Here is a 10,792-nt window from a genome sequence, read left to right on the forward strand (position 1 = left end):
CGTTAACGTTGATTTACCCGCATTAGTATGCCAGTGGTCAAGGGCAATTTGACTCAACGGTTAGGCGGCTGATATCATCATCGCAGGAATAGAGCGTGGTGGTCTCTCCATCCTCTTCACAACCAACCTCTTCACTCTATACTTCTTTGTGAGGGCCACCCTGTTGTCATCCCCTAGGGCATCAGGTGTCATGGTAGGGACTCTCTTTTGTGCCATATCCCTTATGTTCCTATAAATCGCTTCGATGGTTAGAGCAAGGAAATTCGAGATGTGAAACAAAGGGGAATTCGCAGCTATGAATGAGAAGTCTAGAATATGTTGGTTTTTAGCAATAAGGTACGAAAACCGCACAAGTCCGAACGCCCAAGGTTTGCCTGTGCTCTAGGGATCGCAGTTAAAATTTTCCAGTTCGAAAACAATTTCGCCAAAAATATAGAGGGAATAAAAAGATAGGTAACGGAAGTGGAACGAAACAAATAGCCTTTTTACCTCCCACAAATAGTTCAAACTCCCCATTAACGGCCTAAACTGCGCCATGTTGATAGCCACTCCACCACCAACTCTCTCTTCTGTCTCATCTGTCTCCCATCGCATCATCACCCGCACCTATACACCTCAAGCCCCGTGTACCATCAAAGCCGTCAAGTCAACCTCCTAGATCCCATGGTCGACCACCTCAACGATCGGTCACCTCAACGGTCAACCATCTCCACGGTCGGTCACCTCAATGGTCGACCACCTCCACGGTCTACCACCTTGATGGTCGGTCACCTCAGCGATCGACCACCTCAGCTGTTGGCCACCTTGAAGGTCGGTCACCTCAACGGCTGACCGTCTCCGTGGTCGGTGACCTCAATAGTTGGCCACCTTGACCGTCGGTCACTTCAATGGTCGGCCACCTTCACGGTCGGTCACCTCAACGGTCGACCATCTTCCTAGTCGGTTACCTTAACAGTCGGCCACCTTGATGGTCGGTCAACTCAACGGTTAGCCGCCTTGATGGTCGGTCACCTCGACGGTCGACCACCTTGACGATAGGTCAACTCAACAATCGACAACCTTAACGGTCAGCCACCTTGACGATTGGCTACCCCGACGGTTGCCCAGCTTTGCACTTGGCTCTCTTGACGGTCAGTCACCAAGACAACCATCCACCCTTGTCCCTCCTCACCTGTCCACTCCCTTACTCGCTCGGTCCCACCTTTGGCGACTTTGGGGACTACCATCACCTTTCTTATTCCCTTCGCTGCACTAAAGCTGCGCTCGGGAATATGAGACCACTGATGGGCATGGCCCACATGACCTAGGATAGCCCAAACCACAACTACCTTGGGCGGCCCAAACGGTCATTTAGTTATAATCTAGTAGGTGAAACTCAACAGTAGGCCCACCGAAGAACCCACGTTGGTCCAGGCCTTGTGATACTTAGACACCTGTTAGGCAGGGAGTTAGCCACGTGGCAGACAAAGATCCTGCAGTGTTATTGAGCCCAGGCATCAAGCATTAAATGAGGATGCTATGGCATTAAATGCAACAAGACCTCTCGTCCCTTGTTATGGTGAAACTGCCATGACCGACGACGAGTAGACCATAGATTTTCGGCCAATAAGACAGTTCGAATGGATAAGGAAATGATTGGTAAAAGGTATAAGGAAGCTTGTGAAGAATGTAAAGGACAAGAAGTAATACTCTTTATCTCTCTCTCTCTCTCTCTCTCTAACTACTCTCTATCACTTCCAATCTAATTTGATCATCGGAGTGTTATCACTCCAGTTATGGTGCCTTCCCACCGGACCTTTTGCAGGCACGCACTAAGGAGATGAAGGCCAACAGACCCATGGAATGCGTGGATCAGTCCGACCCATCCTGCATTGACCATGTTGCATTATCAGTACCCATATTGTTTATCCTATATAGACTTTGAACTTGGAAGTCTTTGTAATTGGGTCCCATATATGTAATTTTCTTTAAGGTAAAATGATGGTTGACTTTAGTCCATTACACGTTGAGGTTTTGTGTCTTAATTAGTGAAGAAAAACAAATAGGGAAATAACAGTGCAGTGTATCAGTCAAAAAAAATTTACAAATCAATGAGAAGGTTATACCCTTTAATAACTAAAATGTTATATTTTTCTATGATTTTGTAATTTTTTTTTTACTGTTACCACTATACTATTATTTCCCCAAAAGGATTCCCCTTATCTTTGATCTTTAGCTTCAGGGAAGTTCTTGGAAAGAACCTAGCTACATGAATGTTAAACTGACCTAATATTATACTGAAAAATAGAAGAAAAAGACCTTCTGTGGAAATCAAGAAATAAATTACTTTAGGCACTTTTTTTTTGCACTATTGAGTTATAGTTTATGTACTTATCTTGTGCCGGTTCTAGGGAAACTAATTGAATCCAAATTTTCTAATTTATTCTTGGTCTCTTTTATAGCAATTGCAACTAGTTTATCCCCTTAATAAATTTCCATACGACTGATCAATTAGTAGTAAGTTGAAAACTAGGTTGGTAAAAATCTATATTACAAAAATTGATCCAAAATTGAATAATTTAAATGTAAAATTAGTATAATAAAAGGATAGAAGTTGAATTAATTTTTGAGTGATAATTTGGGGACTAAAATTTCCTCAATTTTTTTGTCATTGTTGTGGTTGGGTTATTGGTTAGATAAGTGTGTGATCTCACTCATTTTTTACTGTTTCTGCAGATTTCGTCTTAGTGCTGCAACTTAACGGAATTGACATAAAAAAAATTCAGCTTGGGGGTCTGCTCAAATTCAGCTGGAAGTATAGAAGGATTTACTTGAATTAACATAAAAAATTTAACATGATTTGTCCTAAACCAATATAGTACACTTTGGAAAGAAGAAAAAAAAAATTGCAAATAGGGACCATATAAAAAAATTAATTTGAGTTGTACACACCAAACATTAGAATTGGTTACATTGAAATATGATTAAATCTAACTGTATAAAAATAATTGGTATTATATATTCATATTTTATGTTTATTATATGTAATTATATATTTAAACAATAGAATTTAGATTGATTAGAGTCCCTAACCTCTTAAATTTTAAGAGTTAAACTCTAGTTGCTCAAGTTGGCACCCTCCCCATTTCTATTAGGTGGTAATACTCTTGAAATCTGGCTCTAATTAGGGGTGTAATTTGAGCAAACTCAACAGTCCAAAATCATTTTAGGGTTTAAGCAATATATATTTTAATTTGGTGCAGACTTGTACAAAAACTTGAGCGAGACACGAGTAAAGACACCAAGCAATCCAACCAACCACCCACCCAGATCAGCCGCCACCTCCTCTTTTTCCCATCACCAAAACTTTTAGGCTGCGTTTGAATCATGAATTTTGATATAGATTTGGAAAGAGAAAGAGAAAGAGAAAATGATAGTGAAATGTAGTTATATGTCATTCAAATTTCACTTATTTTTTTGCTTTTTCTTTTCAAATTCTTACTCAAATTCATGATCCAAATACAGTCTCAATCGTGTAACTTTTTATATTGGTGGCTAAAATAGTTGGTTTTGCAACACTCCAGGAAACCTTTTTCAGGTTATAAATTAAAAAGGAGATAACTTGGTAGCTCCATTTTTGCAGCTGATGCAGAAAATGGGGCACTAGAATCTAATGTGAACCCTACTTTAAATAACAAAACTGGATTATGTATGTACCAGGTATATAACAAATCATGTTATTATGAAAATTTGTTGGCAGTATAGGATCTCTGAGTCTATTTTGAAACTGATTAAAAAAAATTTTGGACAGATTTGTTCAATTTTGAAAGAATTTGTATTGGATCTGTTTGAACAGATAGATTTCAACAGATCGGGAACATTAGAACAGGTTTTAAACAGATAGATAGAGAAATCCACAGATTTTAAACAGATAAACAAAGAAACCCACAAAATTTTTGAACAGATAGGGTAAAAAATTGAACAGATAAGAAAAAATTGAACAAAAGAATTTTTTTTTGAGCAAGTAAGAAATTTTTTTGAATAGATAGGAAAATTTTTTTGCACAAATAGAGAAAAAATTTGAACACAGTCAATGAAAGTCGACAGAAAAATTAAGAGGCAAAATTGGAAATAAAATATTTTTCAAAATAAACAAAAAAATTTTTCATCAAATTATTTTATAAATGGTGAACCTCTTACTAAAAAAAAATATTTACTAGATCTATTATCTTATACACTCTTTAAATTAGATTTATCACTAATTTTCTCTTAATTTTTTAGTTTTGTCTAGGCTTAAAACTGATGATAATAAAATTGGAAAAATTGACTTAGTTTTAAACTTGAAAAAATTTGAGAAATTTCTCAAAAATTGATAATATTTTCAATTTTACTGGATAATTTTGTAAATTGAGAAATTGTTAATTTCATATAACTAAAAAAATAATATTTTATTTTTATAAAATTTTATACTCACTATTAGTCTTATTTGATAAATCTCATTGTGAAAACTTCAAAAATATAATTTTTATGAAAAATAATTGTATATAATAAAAATTATGGAATTTTTAATTTTTAAAATAACAAAACAAAAATAAAACAATACCTACTTATATGTGCTTGAATAGGATAAATTATCTAATATTTTCTCTCACATCAACAATACCTACTTGAATATGAGAAATTATCTAATATTTTTGAAACATATATGTGCTTGCATGGGAAGATAGGTTTGGGGATTTTTTGGCTAAAATAATAAAAGAAAATAAAAATAATAATAAAATAAGTTTTTTAGTCCAATAAAATAAAATATTATATCCAATCTATAATTATTGCATTCTTTCTCTCATAAAAGTCAAAAAAGTCAAAAAGTTCAATCCAAACGAGACTTTTTAACCCTAGACTAAAATAATCAAAAAATCAAAAAGTTAAAAAGTCAACCCACTTCTGAAACGAACTGATAGATGGTTATCTGATAACACCCTTACCTATCATAGGGTGCCTGTTAGATTATCTAACTGTCAGAATTTTGCGCCGCTAAGTGCGTAAAAAAAAAAAAAAAAACCTAGATTGCGTTTGGTGGAGTTTTGGAATTATGATTTGATAAAATAATTGTATTTTGAGTTTGTAAGTTTTGGAATTATGATTTGAAAAGAGAAAATATATTTGGTTATGAATTTTGAAAAGATTTTTGAATTGAGTTTTGAATTTTTTATGTGACATATGAATTGAGAAAATCTGTTTGGTTATAAGTTTTGAAAAGAGTTTTCAGAACTTAATTTAAAAAGTTATAACTAATAACCAAACGCACAACTCAAAACTCTATTACAAATTCTATTCAAAACTCACAACCAAACTCTTTTTAACATTCAATTCAAAAAAACAATTTGTCATTTGGTCTAAAAAAAATAAATTTTATATTTAAAAAATATAAAAAACAAATATATATATTTTTTCCCCAAATAATAGGTGGCGATTGGCAATTGTAAAAAAAAAAAAATACATTGTTTTGGTCAACCGGTCGGACGTCCGGGGGGACGTTTGGGAGGATGACTGAGTAGACACAAAACTTAAAAACCCCTCTGCTTTTCAGAATAGAGAATACAAAAGAGAGAGATATGACAAACGTGAAAGAGAAATATGTTTTGAAATGTGTGGTGAAATCACATTTTCAAAACTCTATCCAAACGGAGGATGCAAATAGAGGGGTGAAATTATGATTACAAAACATCACCAAACACAGCCTACTACCTGTAGCTCGACTTTTCACACTCCTTTCGGAAGACGAGAAGCCTTACAGTTCGGACTCTACTTGTGGTTTTGAATCTGATTTCACAAGTACAATGTGAAATAGTGAAAACACAAAAAGAGTCCAAATCTGGCAATTCTTTTTGAAAAATCGATATTTTGAATAAAATGCCAAAAATGGGCTGCTTTGCCAAATTTCAGAGTCGTCACCTAAACATTTTTGGAAAATTTAGGAAACCCAAGGCTTGTACCAAAGATCACTAGTTCGTCGTCACCAAAGTTGTCTCAGCTTAGGAACTTAAATATGAGAGGAGAAGGTCACGAATTGAGCACCCCCCTCACCCGATCAAAGATCGGCCTCTACTAATCATGATGTGATTCTTATTTACATTATATGCTCTTGTTCCGATTTATTAGACTAGCATTACAATGTGACTTACACAGGTATAGACTAATTTTGCAAGAATTGAAATGTTTGATTTAATGTTTTATTTTTAAAAGAATTTGTGAATGTGCCACTTGAAAAAATGGGCTAAAATGGACATTAATCAAATTATCCCAAGTCAAGCAACTAGCCTTCATTTACAGACATTCAAACAGTTATATCATTTAAACAATTAGTCTCATAGTGAACATGTTGGATATGGCAACAATCATACTCATGCGATATGCTAAAACGAGTAAAAATTTACTTAGTACTCCAAGCCAAAATAAACAAAAGAGCTAGAAAAAATGTATGACCCTAACGAATGCAATATGACTAATGCAACACATGTGATGTGCAATTACTAAATAGGCTCGGCTACTTAACATGGCATGTTAATCAATTTGTTAGCATGCGGTCTAAGCACGTTTTCAAAGAAGTGTTAAACTAACAATGTAAGTTAGCGTGATGAACCGAGCCTCAATGTATGTAAGACAAGTGGATGCAAACATGAGAGATGCTAAACAAAACATGATGTCCTAAACTAACCATTATAAGCAAGTAAATAAAAGGGAGAAAGACGTGGGGTTGGAAAACATATACATTATTACAATTGTGTGCCCTCATGTAGGAGGGTCCGAATAAACTAACTAGCTAAGCTAATTACTACGAATTAACTAACTATTACAAAACGAATGAAATAATTAACTAAACTAGCTAATTAATTATTACAACAAATTAAATAGTCTATGTATCTAGCTAATTAATTACACTAATTAACTATTTAGCAAATTAGAACTAACTAATGAATTACAAATTAACTAATTACAACATGAATACAATATGAGAGAAATATTAAGCTAACTACTCTAACTACTCTGCCTCGGGACACGAGGAATGCTCATGCATGCGTGAATTTCCACTTGAAAAAGCCACTATTCTGCTGCCAGATGCCTCTGTTGCACAGTAGAACAATTGCACTATTTTTCACCTCAAAACCAACTCTGTTTTGTTTCAAAAGGGCACTGTTGGGTTTTGCAAAGGTGGCCGGCAGGCTAGAAGTGGTGGCCTGCCGGCCACAAATGATGGTCTGTCGTCCACAAAAGGTGGCTTGCCGGCCACTGATGCTTGGTTCTTCCTGCTGCAACAGAGAACAAACAGAGCAAGAGTAGGGTATTCTCAAGGGTTGTTTGCACAACTCACCCCTCCTTATCATCAAACAACTCAAAGGAGTGGTAAACTTGATTCACAAACCATCAATCGATGCAATTTCATTGCATGATGGCCTATGAACCAAAGTGTGCAAGTTCAATAAATGCAACAAATAAAGACTTTCAAACTCCCTCCCTATCATGGATTGATCAAGGGAAGTGGTTGACATTGACTCTTAAATCGTTTACATCGCTAACAAGTATGAAACGATCCAAGACTCAAAGGTTCAATTAACGTCTGATTGAACCCTAACCAAATTATTATCTTGCATCATTTTTTAGTCCACATTTTATTACTTCATTTTAAATTACCAACCATTCCTTAGCAAATTAAGGCCAAATGTGAGCTTTAAGTCCCTTAATGGAAAGAAGCATCAAACCGAGAGTTGTTTTAGGCATGAGAGAAGTGTCATGCCGTTGGTAATGATTCCCCAAAGGGATTAAACCAGTAAGCACAAGACCTCAATCTCAAGCTTTAAACATGCAACTAGTTTGAACCAACTTTCAAAGTAAAGAAAAAGCCAAGAAAAGAGGGAGGTTACAACGATGATTAGATATGAATACAAGTATGGAAATAAAGAAATAAATACTATTAACTCAAATAGGTTGGTGGCTAAAGCCTAAACCACCAAACCTATGAGGATCATTTCACTACAAGCATGTAATATAAAGCATAAATGACATAACCAGCCCAAAATAGTCCTAAAGTAAGCAAAAACAGTGTTGGAATTAAAGTAAAAACAGCTAAAAGAGTAAGCTAAAAGCATGGAGCAATTAAGCTAGCAAACAAGCACAAGGAGGGGAGGCTACCCCCTCTATTTTTGAAACTTCAAAATATGATTTTTAGCCTCTGGAAAACTCTGAAAACCAATGATAAAAGCTCAAAAAAGAGTTAATAACAAGGTGAGAAACACAAGGGCAAATGCCTTAAAATCAAGGTTCAAAGAAGGGCTATCAACCTCTCAACCTTTAATGGCCTTAAACCACAAGTTTTAGCCCAAAATACAAGTAATAAATAGTACAAAAAACAGTAGAAAAGATGGAAAACAAGTAGTGTAAAGATGGTACAAAAGGCCTAGAAGGTATACCTGTTGAAGACGAATGTTTCTTTGAATTACAAACCACAAATTTCACACTCTCAAGTGCCTCAAGAGCTCAAATTCAAGCTCAAATCACCTCAGCAAGAAGCTCTCTAGGTTTGGTTTAGAGGGTTTAGGCAAAGGCTATGCAAGTTGCAAAAGAAAGAGAGAATTGTAGAGAGAGGAATTTTCCAAAATTTGCTCTACATAAAGATTTTCTCACTTCTAAATTTTTCTAACCCTGAAATCAAGAGAGAAGGTCCTCTATATATAGAAATATATGAGCTTTAGTCGAAAATATCTATATAAAGACAGGTGGAGCAATGTAAGAATAGTTGGCAACAAATATTTGCAAAAATTTGCTTTTGGACACAAGTGGCCAGTAGGCCACTAGTGGGGGACACCTGGTAGGCCAAAACACTCAAAATGAACAAAATTTGCACAACAGGCAGGCAAGCCACAAAAGTGGCCGGCCACAAAAATCTGCTTCCAAGATCGATTTGTAATGGGTATATCTCCCTCATCCGGACTCGGTTTCAGGTCATTCTTGAGTCTAAATTGAATCCCCGAAAATTTACTTTCCAATGGTGGCAGCTTCACTTCTAAATTCTAAGTGTGCAGAGAGATATGCCTATTTTAGTGAAGGCTGCTCAATTCTGTCCTAACGGATTGATGCCTAACTTCCTCCTCAACTAGTTTTCTTCCATCCTCTCCTATTTTCTTCAACTCCAAACCTAAAAATAAGATGTTTTAAAGATTTTTTCAAAGAGTTCATCTACTTTTCATAAATTTTCACTTTGTCCTTGCTCGGTTTACCGAAGAGTGCAGTATTTAACGAAATGCGAGTCTCGGAACATCGTAGAAACATTTTTAAAAATATTTTGAAAGCGAGGGTTTTAAGGTCTAAAATAGTTTTGGTCCAAAATGGGGTGTAAGGTTGGGATTTAGAAGCTCTTCTTGCTGAAGAAATTGAATATTTGCACATCATAACTTTCATCATTGAGTGATCAATCAATGGATCCTAAGTCTTATGTGCGGTAAAAAATGGGGTGTCTACAGTTGCCCCTTTTTGACAGAGCTCGAAGTTATAAAATGACGTGAGTGAATGTCAAAGTCCAAAGATGACCCATTTTGATGAGGCCGTAAGACTTGGGCAAACAAAGAAAATACAGATGCAGTTGGTTGAACCTGAGGGTTGCCTACGTATTCCTTTGCAAGAAATCAAACCAGCGTAGTTCAGAGGCAGAATACAAATGTTACACAATGTAACAAAATAATACAAATGATATGCAATGTAACGAAATCATACAAATGATATACAATGTAACGAAATCATCAAACAACAAGTAGTGCAAAACACACGAATATCATAATGAAATGGAGATGCAAAATCAAACTAAGTGGGCACAGCCAAACAACACCTAACACATGCTAAGTGCCCACATCCTCAATACTGGCCTCAGCGCAGCATGGATGCTTATACATAACCGAACCATGTTTCAACTTGAAAGGGGTGCGAGTATATGCAAAACTAAGTTTTTCGTAGAAAGATTACAAGTAATTGGATGGGATGATATAAGTGAGGAATGACCTGCTGGGGAAAGATAATGCTGAATGCTGAATGTAACAAGACAAAGTACGATGCAATGGATACAATGAATGCAGTGAATAAGGCGTAGGTCGAACCACATCTTACCTAGAAAAGGTATGGGCACAAAATAGACTACTTCTAACACAAGAAAGATGTTGACACCCTCAATACTGGCCTCAGCGCATCATGGGTACTTATATATGACAAAACCAAGTTTCCACGAGGGTAAAGTATGAGCACATGCCAAACTAAGCTTAACATGGAAAGGATGCATGATGATAAAATTGTATGACGCAGTAGATGTATGCAATAAATTCTATATGCAATGTGATAGAGGTGATGTAATAGATAATAAAATGCGATGTAGTAGAAAAGAAGTGAAAGTACCTTACAGGGGCAATTGGCGATGACTCACCTTATGCTGTTATGGATCTTCCTCTTCTTCTTGGTTGCACTTCCAAACCACAGGTACTACTTTTCTCTTTGGCCATGTTTACAACTTTCCCTATTCTCCAACAGGATGACAGACTAGGTTGGTTCAGTATCCAGAATTGAGGCGCATACACACTACCTCAACCTATGCGGCTACTATACAGATTTCAAGCCGAGGATACACCCTTAGGTATTTAAACCATACTTTAGTCTTGAAAATTCCGAACCTTTGCGTTCTTAGCATCGCTATTCGAACTCTAGTTTCTATCGTCTCAGTTGATCTCCTAGGAACTCATCGCAAACATAGACAGATGACTATATCAGACCACTT

At 36.0% G+C, this 10,792-nt stretch overlaps 1 long non-coding RNA gene across 1 annotated transcript; it reads left to right on the plus strand.

Moving 5' to 3' along the window:
• Positions 1–551: 551 nt before the first annotated feature.
• On the plus strand, positions 552–3,004 carry LOC145822913 (uncharacterized). The gene is made up of 2 exons (XR_014364769.1): positions 552–1,972; positions 2,716–3,004. It is a non-coding gene; the product is annotated as an uncharacterized LOC145822913 (long non-coding RNA).
• The last annotated feature ends 7,788 nt before the right edge of the window (positions 3,005–10,792 follow it).

The sequence above is a fragment of the Camellia sinensis genome, chromosome 3 (assembly GCF_055761805.1).
Source record: "Camellia sinensis isolate YWXY chromosome 3, ASM5576180v1, whole genome shotgun sequence".
NCBI classification, from domain to species: domain Eukaryota; kingdom Viridiplantae; phylum Streptophyta; class Magnoliopsida; order Ericales; family Theaceae; genus Camellia; species Camellia sinensis.